The following is a 21,970-nucleotide window of genomic DNA, read 5'->3' as shown; positions in this document are numbered from 1 at the left end:
TGTCCGCTTCCGTGTCCCTAGCTACAAGTTGGGACCACGCTATCTTGGTCCTTTCAAAATTCTGTGTCAAATTAATCCTGTCTCTTATAAACTTCTTCTTCCTCCTTCTCTTCGTATCCCTAATGCCTTTCACGTCTCTCTTCTCAAACCACTCATCCTCAACCGTTTTTCTCCCAAATCTGTTCCTCCCACTCCTGTTTCCGGCTCCTCGGACGTCTTCTCGGTCAAGGAGATTTTGGCTGCCAAAAAGGTCAGAGGAAAAAATTTTTTTTTAGTAGACTGGGAGGGTTGTGGTCCTGAAGAGAGATCCTGGGAACCTGAGGACAACATCCTTGACAAAAGTCTGCTCCTCAGGTTCTCAGGCTCCAAGAAGAGGGGGAGACCCAAGGGGGGGGGTACTGTTACGCCGAGCGCTCCGGGTTCCCGCTCCTCCCCGGAGCGCTCGCTTCACCTCCTCCGCTGCAGCGCCCCGGTCACGTCCTCTGACCCGGGGCGCTGCGATCCTGCTGCTAGCCGGGATGCGATTCGCGATGCGGGTAGCGCCCGCTCGCGATGCGCACCCCGGCTCTCCTACCTGACTCGCTCCCCGTCTGTTCTGTCCCGGCGCGCGCGGCCCCGCTCCCTAGGGCGCGCGCGCGCCGGGTCTCTGCGATTTAAAGGGCCACTGCGCCGCTGATTGGCGCAGTGGTTCCAATTAGAGTTATCACCTGTGCACTCCCTATATTACCTCACTTCCCTTGCACTCCCTTGCCGGATCTTGTTGCCTTAGTGCCAGTGAAAGCGTTCCTTGTGTGTCCCTTGCCAGTGTTTCCAGACCTTCTGCCGTTGCCCCTGACTACGATCCTTGCTGCCTGCCCCGACCTTCTGCTACGTCCGACCTTGCTTCTGCCTACTCCCTTGTACCGCGCCTATCTTCAGCAGCCAGAGAGGTGAGCCGTTGCTAGTGGATACGACCTGGTCACTACCGCCGCAGCAAGACCATCCCGCTTTGCGGCGGGCTCTGGTGAAAACCAGTAGTGGCTTAGAACCGGTCCACTAGCACGGTCCACGCCAATCCCTCTCTGGCACAGAGGGTCCACTACCTGCCAGCCGGCATCGTGACAGCGATAAAATGCTCAGGTATGTGCCATACCTGTTGGTTTTTATCCCTTTCTGTTGGAAATAAAGCTGAATCTTGTTTTCAAGTGCTGGATCATCTCTTAGTTTCTCTTAGCCTTTAATGCCAACCTGTTTGTTGGGAACAAGGCTATGTTCTAATGCTACAGCTTTGAGCCTTTTTACAGTCTTATTTTCAGATGTTTTTCTGCACACACAGTTTTTTCAGCTGTTTTTGCTTTTGGTCCTCATAAAGGTCAAGGCTCATAAAATCTTCTGTGAAAATAGTCTAACAGAAATGATATCATGCTGAAAAACGTATCCCCTATCCAAAGGAGAGCGGTATAAGTTTTTAATCATTGGCGGTCCCAGGTCTCTTGTACAGGGCCTCGGCTTTTACTGTGAATGGGGAATGCTGACTCCTGAACGAAGTGGCAACCAACACTCTTTCTCCATGTTTGTCTATGGGAGAGCTGATCGGCTATCGTCGGATGAATGGAGGAAACGTATTGGCGGCCGCTTTGTGCGGAGGTCAGCATGCCTTCTCATGGGAGAGCCGGAGCCCTGTTCAGGAGATCGCAGGGGGTCCAATCTAAAAGGTATGCCCTATCCTTTGGATAGGAAATAATTTTTTCAGCATCATATATCTCTTTTAAAGGGGCATCCATGAAAAATATATTTTTTTTAAATCAACTGATGCCAGAAAGTTAAACAGATTTGTAAATGACTTCTATTAAAAAAAAATCTTTACCCTTCCAGTACTTTTTAGCAGCTGGATGCTACAGAGGAAATTCTTTTCTTTTTGAATTTATTTTTTGTCTTGTCCATAGTGCTCTCTGCTGACACCTCTGTCCATGTCAGGAACTGTCCAGAGTAGCATAGGTTTACTATGAGGATTTTCTCCTGCTCTGGACAGTTCCTGATATGGGCATCAGGTGTCAGCAGAGAGCACTGTGGACAAGACAAAAAATTAATTAAAAAAGAAAAGAATTTCCTCTGTAGCATGCAGCTGCTAAAAAGATCTCTACCAGTCATTTACAAATCTGTTAACTTTCTGGCACCAGTTGATTTAAAAAGAAAAATGTTTTCCACCGGAGTACCCCTTTAAGTCTAATGGCTGATTCACATGCATTCTCCTGAAACAATAATCTCTAATTGTTTATTTCTTTTATTTTTATTTTAATACATATTACCATTTAAAGGCAAAAATAAAATCCTATATACTATGTACAATTGGCTACATAAATTATCAAGTCAAAATTCTACAAAGTCAAAGCTAGTGTGTGTATGCAGCATTATAGAAAAGGTAATATTCTGGAAATGCAGAATGCTTCATTATAACTGCTGGGCTGTGCTGTCATCTGGTGTTCACTGTGTCATGGTGCAATTTCTAATGACCTTACTAAAAACTGATGCCCCCATGTCTATTATGACTTCTTGAACTGTTCATAGAAGGATTGAATGAGGAAGCAAAGACCCAGATCCATCCAGTTACTTATAACACAATGAATACAAAGAACCAACCACAACGCAGATGAATTACAGTTGGGAGTTTCATAATCTTCATGATTTATGGAAATAGTGAGTTTTTTGCCATGCCTCTATCCTGTTTAGAGCTCACGCTGTGCAATGAGATTAAATATGTATAAAAAGAAATAGGAATGAAAGGTAAAAGGATAACAAGGATAAAAGGTCAAACTAAGAAATACATTTGGTGATGCTAAACAGTAATATTTGCACACATTACAAATTCTAAACTGGGACATTCTCATAGAATAAACATCAATAAATGGAATAATATGCAAACAACAGAACAGCATATACATGACAGCAGGGATCACTGACAAGGTTTGTCAAAATGTTACCACTGAGTACAATTTGTGCTTTTATATTTGCAAAATATCATTCAGGAAAGGTAACATATTAGAGACTGTTTTTCAAAGCCCCCAGACAACAGCAGAAACTGTAGAAGTAACAGAAGGAAATGTGTAAATGTTAGGCAGAAGAAAAACTAACACACTTCATGTAAACAAAAAAACCTATATCTCAGACACAATTAGGGAAGGTTTCCTTACATCTGGAAGACCACCTCTGAGCTGTTTAGGAAAAAATATAGACTTAAATGAGGTTTTCCTCTAGTGCCAACAGCAGACAAACAGAATATTATCATTTAACTATGGCGTTGTGGAGGCAGTCTTGAACAAAAACATTTGGAACAATTTTTTTTAAATAAAATAAAATCAATAACAAACATTGCAAAATACTGTACAATAATCAAACATAGAGAGAGAGATAATTGTAGACATTGGGACTTTGCATAAGGGATACATGCATTGGCCACCTTTTAAAGAACCAGTGCACATTCCTGATTTCCTTTCTCCACCCATCCCCCTATAAGGTTGCTCCACCTATCCGCTTGTGCTTCAGCAATATTGTAGTTTACTGCAAGTCAAGGTATCTATGTCTGACCTGTGCCTACTATTCAAACCCTGCCCCTGCCTGTCCCCTCTGTACCTCACTGACCCTCCTGTGCCTGACCCAGATTGTCAACCACGCCTCTGAAATTTATCAAGCTTGATGTTACCTGGCTGCACATAAGCCACTCAGATTTGCTATGCTACCTACAGTGTAAGGTTGCCATTCCTGCCTGTATCCCCAGTGCTTGGCATCTGATTGGGACAACTCTTACAGTATCACCATGGTATCTCCCTTGCAGAAGTCCAGCTTCCACATTCAGAAGTAAAGGTGAAAAACAAGGACATGCTTAAACTCAACACCCAAGTTTGCCCCATAGTCAAAATGGTAGTTGGCACAACGGAGCCAAAACTATTGAGTCATTACACATATACACATATAGGTCATAGTTTGAATAAAGTAGATCATGTTTTTTTTTTTTCCCAAGGAGACAATGAGATACCTATCCTTTCAAACTTACTTGGCAGAGTATGAGAATAGCAGTCAAATTTGTTGAAATTGTATATAGAGAAATGATAGCATGGCATTCAAACTTTTAAAGTTTTATTTTCGATCACGGTGCGGTACATGCAAAGATCACGCCAGTACAGTGGGAGCGGGGAGAGACAGGAAAGTGGGCTCAGCGGAGCCCGTGCAGCAATGTTTTGCGGTAAAAACCGCTTAGAAGGCGTGACCAAGCGGTTTTACCGTGAAACGTTGCTGCACGGGCTCCGCTGAGCCCACTTTCCTGTCTCTCCCCACTCCCACTGTACTGGCATGATCTTTGCATGTACCGCACCGTGATCGAAAATAAAACTGGAAAAGGGTGAGTGCCGTGCTATCATTTCTCTATATACAGTATCTATATCTCTGGCTAAGCACTGAGCACCACACACAGTAACAGTACAGGATTCCCGATTAATGCTATCAGCCTGCAACACCCAGTGCCGAACATTATCCTCTCTGTAGTCTATAAGTTTGTTGAAATGTTCTTTATCTGGTAATTTTAATATTTTTATTTTGATGGATGATGTGAGATTTGATCATATATTTTTCTGGTATAGTTTGTATTTTGGCTTTATATTAGTCATAGCTTATTGTTTTTAATAACTCATAAAAATAAATAAACCCATACAGCAATTTATTTGTCAAGTATAAAAGGTACATGTCACCTTCCATATTTCATGTCAACTCTTACAGTATAGTCTACCTTGGAGGTTGTGATGTTCCACCATTGTTTAAAAGTTTATACATATTTCATGATCTGTATATATAATGCAGATGTTCCCTATGCTGCGCTATTTAGTCTATGCTTCATTATTTAAGAATGATACATCTGTCTATCCATCTACTTGTATTCTATATAGTCTTCTCTGTAATGCAAACATCATGTTTATCTGCACATGTCCTTTTATTGTGCTTTGTAAATTAGTAAAATAGTAACATAGTTCCTAAGGTTGAAAAAAGACCAGAGTCCATCAAGTTCAACCTATACCCCTAATAAGTCCCTACTGAGTTGAGTTGATCCAGATGAAGGCAAAAAACCCTCATACTAGAGGTAAAAATTCCTTCCTGACTCTAAATATGGCAGTCGGAATAAATCCCTGGATCAACGTTCTGTCCCTATAAATCTAATATACATAACCAGCAATGTTCTTACTCTCCAAAAATGCATCCAGACCCCTTTTAAATTCTTTTACGGAGTTCACCATGACCCCCTCCTCCGGGAAAGAATTCCACAGTCTCACTGCTCTTACAGCAAAGAACCCCCGTCTGTGCTGGTGTAGAAACCTTCTTTCGTTTACACGTAGAGGATGCCCCCTTGTTATAGATACAGTCCTCTGTATAAATAGATCATGGGAAAGATCTCTGTACTGTCCCCTGATATATTTATACATCGTTATTAGGTCTACCCTAAGCCTTCTTTTTTCTAAACTAAATAACCCTAATTCTGATAATCTTTCTGGGTACTGTAGTGCTCCCATTCCCTGTATTACCCTAGTTGCCCCGTGGTTTGAACCCTCTCCAGCTCCACTATATTTTTCTTGTACACTGTTGCCCAGTACTGTACACAGTATTCTATGTGTGGTCTGACTAGTGATTTGTACAGCGGTATAATTATTTCCTTGTTGTGGGCATCTATGCCCCTATTGATGCACCCTATGATTTTATTTGCCTTGGCAGCAGCTGCCCTATACTGGTCACTACAGCTAAATTTACTGTTAACTAAAATTCCCAAGTCCTTTTCCACGTCAGTCGTCCCAAATGTGCTCCCATTTAATACATAATCCCAGACCAAATTTTTCCTTCCCATCTGCATTACCTTACATTTATCAGTGTTGAACCTCATCTGCCACTTCCCAGCCCAAGCCTCCAATGAATCCAGATCCATTTGTAACAGTGCCCTGTCCTCTATTGTATTTACCGCTTTACAGAGTTTAGTATCATCTGCAAAGATTGCTACTTTACTATTCAACCCCTCTACAAGTAGTGTTGAGCGGCATTGGCCATATTCAAATTTGCGATATTTCGCGAATATATGGACGAATATTCGTCATATAGTCGTTAAATTTGCATATTCGGAATATTCGTGTTTTATTTTTGCATATGTGAAAATTAGCATATGCGAAGATTAGCATATATAAAAATTAGCATAAGCAAAAATTTGCATATGCAAAAATTAGCATATGCTAATTTTCGCGTATGCAAAAAATTGCATATGCTCATTTTCACAGATGCAAAAATTCGCACCCCAGTCTCACACAGTAGTATTAGATCCTTCTTTACATCACACAAGCTGGAAGCAGAGAGGGGTGATCACTGTGATGTGTACTGTGAAAAAAAAAAAAAACAATATTCGTAATTTCGAATATATAGTGCTATATTTGCGAATATTCGCGAATTTGCGAATATGCAATATTCGTGAGCAACACTATCTACAAGGTCATTAATAAATATATTAAATAGAACAGGACCCAAGACTGACCCCTGTGGTACCACACTAGTAACAGTCACCCAATCAGAATATGTACCATTAATAACCCTCTATTTCCTATGACTGAGCCAGTTACTTACCCACTTACACACATTCTACCCCAGCCCAATTCTTCTCATTTTATGTACCAATGTTTTATGTGGCACCATATCAAATGCTTTGGAAAAATCCAGATATACGACAACCAGCGATTGCCCCTGGTCCAGTCTGGAACTCACCTCCTCATAAAAGCTGATCAGGTTAGTTTGACAAAACCAATCCCTCATAATGCCATGCTGATATGGAGTCATACATTTATTTTTATCAAGATGTTCAAAAATAGCATCTCTTAGAAAACCCTCAAACAATTTTCTTACAACGGAGGTTAAACTAACAGTTCTATAATTCCCCGGGTCACCTTTTGACCCCTTTTTAAATATTGACACCACATTTGCCATGTGCCAGTCCTTTGGAACAGTCCCTGTTACTGTAGAGTCCCTGAATATTAAAAATAGGGGTCTGTCTATTACATTACTTAGTTCCTTTAGAACACGGGGGTGAATGACATCTGGAACAGGTGATTTGTCTATTTTGATATTTTGTAGGAGGCACTGTACTTCTTCCTGGGTTAGACAGGGGACCTGTACTGGGGAGTTTACCTTATCACACTGTATTTCACCTGGCATTTCATTTTCCTCGGTGAATACAGTGGGGAAGAATTTGTTTAATATATTAGCTTTTTCCTGATCCCCATTTATAATTTCTTCCTCATGATTTTTTAAAGGGCCAACACTTTTATTTTTGACCTTTTTTCTATTTATTTAGTTAAATAACATTTTGGAGTTAGTTTTACTTTCTTTGGCAATGAGTCTTTCTGTCTCTATTTTTGTGGCTTTTATCAGTTTTTTACATATTTTACATTTTTCTCTATAGGTTTTTAATGCTTCTTCACTGTTGTCCTGTTTTAGTAGTTTAAATGCTTTATTTGTGTAATTTATTGCCCCCTTAACATTTTTATTCATCCATATTGGTTTTCTTTTATTTCTGACCCTTTTATTCCCATAGGGTATATACATCTTACAGTGAGAATTTAAGATATTTTTAAAAGTCTCCCATTTAGTGTCAGTATTGTTCTTTTTGAGGACATTATCCCATTTTATATTGTTAAGGGCTTCTCTGAGTTGATCGAACTTTGTAAAAGTTGTGATGACTACCAAATTATATTTAAATATGAAAAAAAAATGTTGCCTAACAGGATTGTACTTAACATTTTTTGAGAAGTGATTTTATCTGATAGATAAGCATTGGCTTAATACTCGCCTGTTCTGTCATCAAAATGATTAGAACACTAATTAAAAAGCATCTAATTTACCTTACATATTAAAATGATATGGACCCAAACTTAAATTATCATAGAAAACAGTATTCAACAATTTATCACAGCACATATGAAATGCCTTTGAAGTGGAAATTGTGTCATATAATACTTCATGAATTAAAATTAATTTTCTTTGAAACTTCAAGAAAAATAACAACTAAATGTATTCCTGTAGTGAAATATAATGATAATAAATATATTATAAGTTTTTATTACAATGTTTAACTTCCCCATATCATAACTGGTTAACACTACAATACCATAAATGTAAAACATCCACCTACCCAGCCTGAACAACACCACCCTAACATGACCAAATAACACCCCTGAATACAGATTGAATTTAGCGATTACATATTTTCTAAGGACATTTAATCCCTGCCCCCATGCCCACCCAAAACCACCTCCAGCAGACCTTGTAACTCTGTGCCCAAACTCCACCCAAACTCTGCCATCTGAGATTGGCCCTGCCCCCCTGTTGGCAACTATATAACTATATAATGGTCATATATCACAAAGGCATTCTGAAGAGTATAACCACCACAACTGAAAAATGTATAACATTCGGAACAGATGCAATCCTAGGCGAAATAAACCATGACATTGGTTTAATCACAAGTGATATATTCTATTACTTAAAGGGGTACTCCACTGGAAAAAAAATTTTTAATCAACAGGTGACAGAAAGTTAAACAGATTTGTGAATTACTTCTATGAAAAAATATTACTCCTTCCAGTACTCCTATCAGCAGCTGTATGATCCACAGGAAGTTATTTTTTATTTTTATTTTTTTTTCTGTTTTACCACAGGGCTCTCTGCTGACAACTCTGTGCATTTTAGGTACTGTCCATAGTAGGAGCAAATCCCCATAGAAACCTCTCCTGCCCTGGACAGTTCCTAACATGGACAGAGGTGTTAGTAGAGAGCACAGTGGTCAGACAGAAAGGAAATTCAAAAAGAAAAGAACTTCCTCTGTAGCATACAGCAGCTGATAAGTACTGGAAATAGTAAGATTTTCTAATAGAAGTAATTTACAAATCTGTTGAATATTCTGGCACCAGTTGATTTAAAAAAAAAAAATTTCCATTGGAGTACCCATTTAGGTAACTTACTTTCTCTTTTCCATTTGGCCCAGATCACCATAAAACAACAGAGATTGCCATATGGACATCTTTGGATCTATACTTTGGTTCTATACTTTGATACACTTTTTACCTTCTTCATGAACCTCCTGAGTTAAAAGGATTTAAAGTTTTTCTGACAATTCAGGGAATCAGTCAGATGGGTGTGAACTTAATATTATTAATGGTAGTTTAATGTCTGCCTAATACACACCCGTTGGCTGTATAATCCCGATATTCAATCCTATTATTAAAATGAAGTTCATGTCCATCTGATTGATTCTCTGAATTGTCAGACAAACTATAAACCCTCATATCTAAGGGTTGGAAGGGCAAGAAACTGTAAAATATGTGTTATTATGGCACCCTAAGCTGTTTAATGATAATACAATCAAATTTTTTTTAATTGGCCAAAAGTCCTTTTGAACCTCTTTGCACTCTGACCTCTGCAGATGACACAGAGCATGCCTCAACATCTCACTCATACAAGTAACTGAATCTGTGGCACGGCTGTATTCAATGGTCCATGTGGCTACTGTCAATTATCTTTTTTAAAATTCAGAAGCTCAAGCTGAATGGCTGCCTATTAAAACATGTGTCGCATTTTTCTTTTTTGGCTTATTTTAGAAAATAGATTATAAAAAAAAAAAAAGTTTCAGTATCTGTCTCTATTTAGTCTAGGGGACACATTTACTTAACCATTTAGGTGAAATGGAAATTTCAGTCCCTGCTGGGTGGGAACCGGTGCTAGATGTCTGCTGAAATCATTCAGCAGGCATCCCGTGACAATGCCTAGGGGAATCCTGAGACCCCCCATGTCGGCGATCTGCGGCGATTCCGGATATATATGGGTCACATGTGACCTGATGACCCGGAATTAGAAAGTGATCGGCGATGTAGTATACACTGCAAATCACCTCCTGTAGCTGGAGGGAGGTGGCGATCCCGTCATCTCCACAGGAGTGCTGCTATTGGTCGGATGACCAGTTAGCGGGCAGAGCTGAGAGAAGAAGCCAGGAGCCCCCCCCCCCCCCTCTGCCAAGATCCATTCCCCTCAGGGCCGAAGAAGAGCTGTGTAGTGCAGGGTGAGCTTCAGGGTACAGGGCCAGGTAGGAGGTAAAAAAAAACCTAAAGAAATGTAAAAAAAAAAAACTAAAGAAATGTAACAAAAAAACTCCCCCCGACCCCCTAATAGGTCCTGGTCCTCAAGGGCCCGCCGCAAATTTTGCAGCACGACTCGGACCCTATTAGGGTTTCAAGGCGCTGCGTATTTGCCCCCCCCCCCTTTTTTTTTTTTTGGCTGCAGCTTTTCTTTTTTTTTTTTTATAATCACACCAAGCACATACAATACATACTTCCCTGCCCCCCCCCCCACACACACACATCCCCTTCCCCCTGCCACTGCCATCAGTTTTAAGGGGAGACTCATCTTCCGTCAGTATATTCCCTTGAAGCAGGTGCGGTATCGCGGGAAACTCTCTGGAGAGTATATGAGGGACGAGATTCCCGTATTGAACCCCCAGAATGTCCCCCCTGATAAGACCTCTGACGGTATTTTTTCCTAAAATGGGTCACGGGTCACTGCGTCACTATCATCGGCGACTTTTTTATGTTGCTACAAATGCACAGTGCTCTCTCCACTTGAGCGGTGTGCGCATTTGAGGCAACAGGTTAGGGACGGCCACACATCACATTCCAAGAATGAGAGCAGAGGGTTTGGGGTGGGCATATTTTTTAGTTTTGGCTATGCTCTGGGTCATCATTCTGGGAACATCACCTATTGTGTCATTTTACGGCCCACTGTACCCCACTTTACTAACTCAGTGTACCCCATGTAATGTGTACCCCACTGTTCTGGCTTCATAGTAGCTCAGTAAATGCTCAAGGCCCTGTACTGCGCTCCTGCTCTTCTGAGACCTGGTGTACACCCGCAGAGCAGTTTACGTCCTAATATGAGGTATGTCCTTACTCTAAAGAAATGTCTTTACAAATTTACGGTGACATCTTCTCCTATTACTACTTGTGAAAATGAAAGCTATGGGGCAACCCCAGCATTTTAGTGTAAAAATAAAATTTTTCCTTTTCACATCCCACTTTAATTAACATTTATCAAACACGAAAACGAAAAGTCGTCAATCACCTGTGGGGTGTTAAGGCTCACTGTACTGCTTGTTACGTTCCTTGAGGGGTGTCGTTTCCAAAATTTTATGCCTTTTTTTTTGCTGTTCTGGCACCATAGGGGCTTTCTAAATGCAACATGCCCCCCAAAAAAACATTTCAGCTAAATTTGCTTTCCAAAAGCCAAATGTGACTCCTTCTCTTCTGAGCATTGTAGTGCAACAGTGCTCTTGACGTCCACACATGGGTTATTTCCATTCTCAGAATAGATGGGGTTACTATTTTTTTTTTTTTGGGGGGGGGGGGGGCATTTTCTCCTATTACCCCTTGTAAAAATGTAAAATTTGGGGGGGGGGGAATGCATTTTAGCGAAAAAATCATTTACACATCCAACTTTAACGAAAAGTCGTTAAACACCTGTGGGGTGTTTAGGCTCACTTAACCCCTTGTTACGTTCCTTTAGGGGTGTAGTTTCCAAAATAGTATTCCATGAGGGTTTTTTTTATTGCTGTTCTGGCACCATAGGGGCTTCCTAAATGTAACATGCCCCCCAAAAACCATTTCAGAAAAACTCACTCTCCAAAATCCCATTGTCGCTCCTTCCCTTCTGAGCCCTCTACTGCGCCAGCCGAACAATTGACATACACATATGAGGTATTTCCTTACTCGAGAGAAATTTGGTTACATATTTGGGGGGGGGGGATTTCTCTCCTTTTACCCCTTGTAAAAATTCAAAAACTGGGTCTACAAGAACATGCGAAAAATGAAGATTTTGAATTTTCTCCTTCACTTTACTGCTATTCCTGTGAAATACCTAAAGGGTTAACATACTGAATGTCATTTTGAATACTTTGAGGGGTGCAGGTTTTATAATGAGGTAATTTATGGGGTATTTCTAATATGAAAGCCGTTCAAATTCACTTCAAAACTGTACTGGTCCCTGAAAAATTTAAATTTTGAAAAAAAATGTAAAATTCGAAAATTGCTGCTGAACTTTGAAGCCCTCTGATGTCTTCCAAAAGTAAAAACACATCAACTTTATGATGCAAACATAAAGAAGACATATTGTATATGTGAATCAATATATCATTTATTTGGAATGTTCATTTTCCTTATAAGCAGAGAGTTTCAAAATTTTCACATTTTTCATAACATTTTTGAATTTTTCACCAAGAAATTATGCAAGTATCAAACAACATTTACCACTAAAATAAAGTAGAATATGTCACGAATATACAATCTCGGAATCAGAATGAAAAGTAAAAGCATCCCAGAGTCATTGATACTTAAAATGACAGTGGTCAGATGAGCAAAAAATGCTCGGGTCTTTAAGGGGAAAATGGGCTGGGTCTTTAAGGGGTTAAATAATGTTTTAAACATGACTATGGAGTCAAATCAAATCTCCTCCAAAGAAAAAAGACTTATCTGTAGGTGTTTCAGGGTCTTTGCCACTTGTATGTACAGAGCAAAGTGTTGGTTGTCAGAATAAGGCTGGGTTCACATACTGTATGTGACAACGTGCATCAGTTGTCATCAGTTGTTTATCTTCCGGTATCCAATATTTCTGAATGTTGGAAGGGGGAAGGCAGCAAGATTTTAAGCTTTTAAATAAGCAACAGAAGGAAAAGATGACTGACATCGGACATATGTGTACAAGCCCTTAGAGGCCTTAGCTGTGAATCTGAGATAGTTATTTGTCTTTTTGGATGACTGCTAAGCTGTTGTAGGGAGTCTTGTTAACCCTGTGTAAAAAAAAGGATTTTTTTTATGTCACAGTCACTAGAGATAAGTAAATCGATTCTGACCTGATTTTTTTTCAATATTCGGATTCAAATTCAAATTTGAATCTGAACTTTTTGTGATTTGTTTTAGACAGTTCACTCCTACAGAGGAAATGATTATCTGCTCCTGTGCACTGAGCTACCCCAAGAGAAGTGGCAATGTTTAATGTATCTCAGCTTAGACTTATTACATTCATTGGGCTGGGCACCAGGCACTGAGCCCTGCCCAAATGTACTGTACAGTAACATGGACTCCTGCTTCTGACAGGAGTCCCTCTCTTGTACATACCTTTTGTGGGCAACTGGAGAGTAATCTGGGCTCTTCCACATATGAATTGGGTTTTGAATATGAAACAGATCTGCAATTGCTGGCTTAGCATTCATCTACACATACAGTTGCAAGCAAAAGTATGTGAACCCTTTGGAATTATATGGATTTCTGCACAAATCTATATAAAACTCAACGTGTGTGTGTGTGTGTGTGTGTGTGTGTGTGTGTGTATGTATGTATGTATGTGTATATGTTCCAGCATCACGTCCTAACGGCTAAAGATATTAACATGAAACGTGGCACACATGTTACTAATATGTCAACAACAAACATAGGATAGGTAATTTAACCCTTACTCACCCCCATTTGCCAGGGGCGGGGTTTATGTTTAACCCCTTCATGACCCAGCCCATTTTCACCTTCATGACCTGGGCATTTTTTGAAAATCTGACCACTGTCACTTTAAACATTAATAACTCTGGAATGCTTTTACTTATCATTCTGATTCCGAGATTGTTTTTTCGTGACATATTCTACTTTATGTTATCGGTAAAATTTCACTGATATTTGTATCCTTTCTTGGTAAAAAATCTAAAAATTTCATGAAAATTTTGAAAATTTAGCATTTTTCTAACTTTGAAAGTCTCTGCTTGAAAGGAAAATGGATATTCCAAATAAATTACATATTGATTCACATATACAATATGTCTACTTTGTGTTTGCATTAAAAAATTGACAAGTTTTTACTTTTGGAAGACACCAGAGGGCTTCAAAGTTCCGCAGCAATTTTCCAATTTTTCTCAAGATTTTCAAAATCGTAATTTTTCAGGGCCCAGTTCAGGTTGGAAGTGGATTTTAAGGATCTTCATATTAGAAATACCCCATAAATGACCCCATTATAAAAACTGCACCCCCCAAAGTATTCAAAATGACATTCAGTAAGTGTTTTAACCCTTTAGGTGTTTCACAGGAATAGCAGCAAAGTGAAGGAGAAAATTCTAAATCTTCATTTTTTACACTCACATTTTCTTGTAGACCCAATTTTTGAATTTTTACAAGGGGTAAAAGGAGAGAAATCACCCTAAAATTGGTAACCCAATTTCTCTTGAGTAAGGAAATACCTCATATGCGTATGTCAAGTGTTCGGCGGGCGCAGTAGAGGGCTCAGAAGGGAAGGAGCGACAATGGGATTTTGGAGAGTGAGTTTTTCTGAAAGGGTTTTTGGGGGGCATGTCCCATTTAGGAAGCCCCTATGGTGCCAGAACAGTGGACCCCCCCCCACATGTGACCCCATTTTGGAAACTATACCCCTCATGGAATTTAATAAGGGGTGCAGTGAGCATTTACACCCCACTGGCGTTTGACAGATATTTGAAACAGTGGACTGTGCAAATCAAAAATTTTATTTTTCATTTTCACAGACCACTGTTCCAAAAATCTGTCATACACCAGTGGGGTGTAAATGCTCACTGCACCCCTTATTACATTCCGTGAGGGGTGTAGTTTCCAAAATGGGGTCACATGTGGATATTTATTGTTTTGCATTTGTCAGAACTGCTGTAACAATCAGCCACCACTGTGCAAATCGCCTCAAATGTACATGGTGCACTCTCCCTTCTGGGCCTTGTTGTGCGCCCCCAGAGCACTTTGCGCCCACACATGGGGTATCTCCGTACTCAGGAGAAATTGCGTTACAAATTTAGAGGGTCTTTTTTCCCTTTTACCTCTTGTGAAAATGAAAAGTATAGGGCAACACCAGCATGTCAGTGTAAAAAAATTATTTTTTTACACTAACATGCTGGTGTAGACCCCAACTTCACCTTTTCATAAGGGGTTAAAGAAGAAAAAGCCCCCCAAAATTTGTAAGGCAATTTCTCCCGAGTACGGCGATACCCCATATGTGTCCCAAAACTGTTGCCCTGAAATACGACAGGGCTCCAAAGTGAGAGAGTGCCATGCGCATTTGAGGCCTGAATTAGGGATTTGCATAGGGGTGGACTTAGGGGTATTCTACGCCAGTGATTCCGAAACAGGGTGCCTCCAGCTGTTGCAAAACTCCCAGCATGCCTGGACAGTCAATGGCTGTCCGGCAATACTGGGAGTTATTATTTTGCAACAGCTGGAGGCTCCGTTTTGGAAACAGTAGCGTACCAGACGTTTTTCATTTTTTGGGGGGAGGGGGGCTGTGTAGGGGTATGTGTATATGTAGTGTTTTTTACTTTTTATTTTAGGTTAGTGTCAGTGTAGTGTAGTGTTTTTAGGGTACAGTCACATGGGCAGAGGTTCACAGCAAGTTTGCCGCTGGAAGTTTGAGCTGCAGCGCAAAATTTGCGCCATCTCAAACTTGCAGCACTCACTGTAAACCTCCGCCCATGTGAGTGTACCCTGTACATTCACATTGGGGGGAGGGGGCAAACATCCAGCTGTTGCAAACTCCGAGCATGCCCTTTGGCTGTCCGTGCATGCTGGGAGTTGTAGTTTTGCAACAGCTGGAGGAACACTGGTTTGGAAACACTAAGTTAAGTAATAAACTTTCAAGTGTTTTGCAACCAAACTTAGTGTTTCCAAACCAGTGTGCCTCCAGCTGTTGCAAAACTACAACTCCCAGCATGCATGGTCTGTCAGTGCATGCTGGGAGTTATAGTTTTGCAACAATTGCAACAGCTGGAGGCACTGAGGTAGGAAACGGACAATGTTTCCCAACTAGTGTGCCTCCAGTTGTTGCAAAACTACAACTCCCAGCATGCCCAGACTGCCAAGGCATGCTGGAAGTTGTAGTTCGGCAATATCTGAAGGATCAGATGTTGCCGAACTACAACTTCCAGCATGCTTGGGCAGTCTGGGCATGCTGGGAGTTGTAGTTTTGCAACATCTGGAGGTCCACAGTTTGGAGACCACTGTATAATGGTCTCCAATCTGTGCTCTTCCAGATGTTAGAGAACTACAACTCCCAGCATGCCTGGACAGACTGAGCATGCTGAGATTTGTAGTTTTGCAACATCAGGAAGAGCACAGATTGGAGACCATTATACAGTGGTCTCCAAACTGTGGACCTCCAGATGTTGCAAAACTACAACTCCCAGCATGCCCAGAAAGCCAAAGGCTTTCTGGGCATGCTGGGAGTTGCAGTTTTGAAACTCTCAGAGGCAGCAGTGAGATCGCTTTACAGCGATCTCACTGCTGCCAATGAAGATGCCGCACTGCTGCCGGAAACTCACCTCCGGGACGCAGCGCAGCCGGGACCGCACGGAGGACGCCGGGACCGCACGGAGGACGCCGGGACCGCTCGGGACACTACATGACCGGGTAAGTGACGCCGGGGGACGGGTCAGGGACACTTAGCAGAGCGGTGTGTATCCCGATCCCCGTGATCGGGACTCACACACCGCGCTGCTAAGTATTCTGATAGCGAAACGCTGCTATCAGCTAGTCAGATTTGACCAGCTGATAGCAGCGATCGCTGGGGGGGGTGGGGGACGAAACCCCCCGTGGTCGCATGGTAAGATGGCTGGCTATCAGTGATAGCCACCATCTTTCCGGGCGCTGCGGGATGCCGCGAGTAGCGGCAGTAATGTCCATGACGTACCTGTATGTCATGGGTCGGGAACACCTTGCCACCCATGACGTACAGGTATGTCATAGGTCGGGAAGGGGTTAAAGTCCCATACAATTCAATCGGAAATATATGTTACTGCATAATTTCCAAATGGCTGGAGATATTTCGATAATACTTGGTCACATGTTACTTATATGTCCACTTAAAAAATAGGATAGTTAATTTAACCCTTAACTACCCCAATTTGTGAGGGTCGGGGTTTTTGTTTAAAGTCCCATGCAAATCAATGGGAAATGTATGTTCCCACATAACTTCCGTACGGCTGGCGATATTTCAATACCTTGTACTAGAGATGAGCGAACTTACAGTAAATTTGATTCGTCACGAACTTCTCGGCTCGGCAGTGGATGACTTTAGGCTGCATAAATTAGTTCAGCTTTCAGGTGCTCCCGTGGGCTGGAAAAGGTGGATACAGTCCTAGAAGACTCTTTCCTAAAAGCTGAACTAATTTATGCAGGATAAGTCAGCAACTGCCGAGCCGAGAAGTTTGTGACAAATCGAATTTACTGTAAGTTCGCTCATCTCTACCTGGTACACATATTACGGGTCGGGATAGAAGGTCGGGATAGGAGGACTGGATACGAGGACGGGATACGAGGACGGAATATGAGGACGGGATATGAGGTCGAGATAGGAGGTCAGAATAGGAGGTCGAGATAGGAGGACGGGATAGGAAGTCGAGATATGAGGACGGGATAGGAGGTCGGGAAAAGAGGTTGAGATAGGAGGTCAGGATAGATGGACTGAATAGGAGGACGGGATAGGAGGTCGAAATAGGAGGACGGGATATGAGGTCAAGATAGGAGGTCGAGATAGGAGGATGGGATAGGAGGATGTGATAGGAGGTCGGGATAGGAGCTCGGGATAGGAGGTCAAGATAGAAGGAAGGGATAAGAGGTCGGGATAGGAGGTCAGGATAAATGGACTGGATAGGAGGACAGGATAGGAGGTCGGGATAGGAGGTCGAGATAGGAGGTCGAGGTCGTAGGTCGAGATAGGAGGTCAAGATAGGAGGATGGGATAGGAGGACGGGATAGGAGGACGGGATAGGAGGTCGAGATAGGAGGACAAGATAGGAGGACAGGATAGGAGGTCATGATAGGAGGTCGAGATAGGAGGACGGGATAGGAGGACAGGATAGGAGGACGGGATAGGAGGACGGGATAGGAGGACAGGATAGGAGGACAGGATAGGAGGACGGGATAGGAGGACGGGATAGGAGGTCGAGATAGGAGGTCGAGATAGGAGGACAGGATAGGAAGTCGAGATAGGAGGACGGGATAGGAGGTCGGGATAGGAGGTCAGGATAGGAGGACGGGATAGGAGGTCGGGATAGGAGGTCGGGATAGGAGGACAGGATAGAAGGACGGCATAGGAGAACAGAATAGGAGGACGGGCTATGAGGATGGGATAAGAGGTCAGGATATGAGGACAAGATGTGAGGATGGCATATGAGGTCGAGATAGGATGACGGGATAGGAGGTCGGGATATGGGGTTGGGATATGACAACAATATGAAGGACGGGATGTGAAGTCAAAAGCTTCCTCCTTTGTTTATTTTCCTCCCCAACAAGGATTAGGAAGGAAAAACTGGGCAACGCCAGGTACTCCGCTAGTATATATAAAAAACTCAATGTGTGTGTATGTTCCAGCATCACGTCCAAACGGCAAAAGATATTAACATGAAACTTGGCACACATGTTACTTATATGTCAACAACAAACATAGGGTAGGTAATTTAACCCTTACTCACCCCCATTTGCCAAGGTCAGGGTTTTTGTTTAAAATCCCATACAAGTCTATGGGAAATACAGTATATGTTACTGCATAACTTCCAAATGGCTGGAGATATTTTGATAATACTTGGTCACATGTTACTTATATGTCTACTTAAAATATAGGATAGTTAATTTAACCCTTAGTTACCCCCATTTGTGAGGGTCTGGGCTTGCGTTTAAAGTCCCATGCAAATCAATGGGAAATGTATGTTCCCACATAACTTCCGTACAGCTGTAGATATTTCAATACCTGGTACACATATTACGGGTCGGGATATGAGGACAGGATATGAGGTCAGGATAGGAGGTCGGGTTAGGAGGTCGGGATAGGAAGTCCAGATAGGAGGTCAAGGTATGAGGATGGGATAGGAGGTCGGGATAGGAGGTGGAGATAGGAGGTGGAGAAAGGAGGTCGAAATAGGAAGTCAAGATAGGAGGTTGAGATATGAGGACGGGAAAGAAGGACGGGATAGGAGGTCGGGATAGGAGGTCGAGATAGTAGGTCGAGATATGAGGACGGGAAATTAGGTCAGGATAGGAGGTCGAGATAGGAGGACAGGATAGGAGGACGGGATAGGAGGATGGAATAGGAGGTCGAGATAGGGGGTCGAGATAGGAGGACGGGATAGGAGGACGGTATAGGAAGTCGGGATAGGAGGTCGAGATAGACGGTCGAGATAGGAGGATGGGATAGGAGGACAGGATAGGAGGATGGGAAAGGAGGTCCTGATAGGAGGTCGGGACAGGAGGTTGGGATAGGAGGTTGGGATATGAGGACGAGATATGGGGTTGGGATATGAAGTCAAAAGCTTCCTCTGTTGATTTTCCTCAAAAACAAGGATTAGGAAGGAAAAACCGGGCAACGCCGGGTACTCAGCTAGTTGGTCATAAAATGTGATCTGCTCTTCATCTAAGTCACAACTATAGACAATCACAGTCTGCTTAAACTAATAACACACGAAGAATTAAATAATACCATGTTTTTATTGAACACTCCATGTAAACATTCACAGTGCAGTTGGAAAAAGTATGTGAACCCTTGGATTTAATAACTGGTTGTACCTCCTTGGGCAGCAATAACTTTAAACAAACATAGAAACATAGAATGTTTCGGCAGATAAGAACCATTTGGCCCATCTAATCTGCCCAATAATCTGAATCCTATCAATAGTCCCAGGCCCTATCTTACATGAAGGAAAGCCTTATGCTTATCCCATGCATGTTTAAACTCCTTCACTGTATTTGCAGCGACCACTTCTGAAGGAAGGCTATTCCATGCATCCACTACTCTCTCAGTAAAGTAATACTTCCTAATATTACTTTTAAACCTTTGCCCCTCTAATTTAAAACTATGTCCTATTGTGGAAGTTTTTTCTTCTTTTAAATATGCTTTCCTCCTTTACCGTGTTGATTCCCTTTATGTATTTAAAAGTCTTTATCATATCACCTCTGTCTCTTCTTTCTTCCAAGCTGTACATGTTAAGGTTTTTTAACCTTTCCTGGTAAGTTTGATCCTGCAATCCATGTACTAGTTTAGTAGCTCTTCTCTGAACTCTCTCTAGAGTATTCTATATCCTTTTGGAGATATGGCCTCCAGTACTGCACAAAATACTGCAAGTGAGGTCTCACCAGTGTTCTGTAAAGTGGCATGAGCACTTCTCTCTTTCTACTGCTTATACCTCTCCCTATACATCCAAGCATTCTGCTAGTGTTTCCTGCTGCTCTATTACATTGTCTTCCTACCTTTAAGTCTTATTAAATAATTACTCCTAAATCCCTCTCCTCAGATACTGAGGTCAGAACTGTGTCAAATATTCTATATTCTGCCCGAGGGTTTTTACGCCCCAGGTGCATTATTATAAACGTTTCCTGAAGTTGCATATCAAACATGCACAACGGTTAGGAGTAATTCTTGACCATTCCTCTTTATAGAACAGTTTCAGTTCAGCAATATTCTTGGGATGTCTGGTGTGAATCGCTTTCTTGAGGTCATGCCACAGCATCTCAATCGGGTTGAGGTCAGGACTCTGACTGGGCCAATCTTGAAGGCATATTTTCTTCTGTTTAAGCCATTCTGTTGTTGATTTACTTCTATGTTTTGGGTCGTAGTCCTGTTGCAACACCCATCTTCTGTTGAGCTTCAGTTGGTGAACTGGTGGCCTTAAATTCTCCTGCAAAACTTGGGAATTCATTTTTCCTTCGATGATAGCAATCAATCTAGGCCCTGATGCAGCAAAGCAGCCCCAAACCATGAAGCACCCACCACCATACTTCACATTTGGGATGAGGTTCTGATGTTGGCGTGCTGTACCTTTTTCTCCACACATAGTGTTGTGTGTTTCTTCCAAACAACTCAACTTTGGTTTCATCTATCCACAGAATATTTTTCCAGTACTGCTGTGGAACATACAGGTGCTCTTGTGCAAACTGTAAACATGCAGCAATGTTTTTTTTGGACAGTAGTGGCTTCCCCTGTGGTATCCTTCCATGAAATCCATTCTTGTTTAGTGTTTTACGTATCGTAGATTCGCTAACAGGGATGTTAGCATATTTCAGAGACTTTTGTAAGTGTTTAGCAGACACTCTAGGATTCTTCTTCACTTCATTGAGCAGTTTGTGCTGTGCTCTTGCAGTCATCTTAACAGGAAGGCCACTCCTAGGGAGAATAGCAGCAGGGCTGAACTTTCTCCATTTATAGACAATTTGTCTTTCCATGGACTGATGAACAGCAAGGCTTTTGGAGATACTTTTATAACCGTTTCCAGCTTTATGCAAGTCAACAATTCTTAATCGTGGGTCTTCTGAGAGCTCTTTTGTGTGAGGCATCACTCACATCAGGCAATGCTTCTTGTGAAAAGCAAACCCAGAACTGGTGAGTGTTATTTTATAGGGCAGGGCAGCTGTTAACAACATCTCTAATCTCATCTCATTGATTGGACTTCAGTTGGATGACACCTCACTCCAATTAGCTCTTGGAGATGTCATTAGTCAATGGGTTCACATACTTTTTCCACATGCACTGTAAATGTTTACATGGTGTGTTCAATAAAAACATGGTATCATTTAATTATTTATGTGTTATTAGTTTAAGCAGACTGTGATTTTCTATATAAAGATCAGATCACATTTTATGACCAATTTGTGCAGAAATCCATATAATTCCAAAGGGTTCACATATTTTTTCTTGCAACTATATATCTACAGATATCAACATTAGGATCTAGAAAGGTGTTGTGCTGGAAATTATAGGTTGTGCTTTACAGGCAGCTATAGTTGATAAATTGTGAATTCTTGGCTTATGATATAGTCTATATACTAATAAGTGAGGTAAACAAAAGGTAAATTGATAACAGTATACTGTACATTATTGAACCTCATGTCAA

This window comes from Hyla sarda, chromosome 2 (genome assembly GCF_029499605.1).
Source record: "Hyla sarda isolate aHylSar1 chromosome 2, aHylSar1.hap1, whole genome shotgun sequence".
NCBI classification, from domain to species: domain Eukaryota; kingdom Metazoa; phylum Chordata; class Amphibia; order Anura; family Hylidae; genus Hyla; species Hyla sarda.
This window is presented reverse-complemented; position numbering follows the sequence as displayed.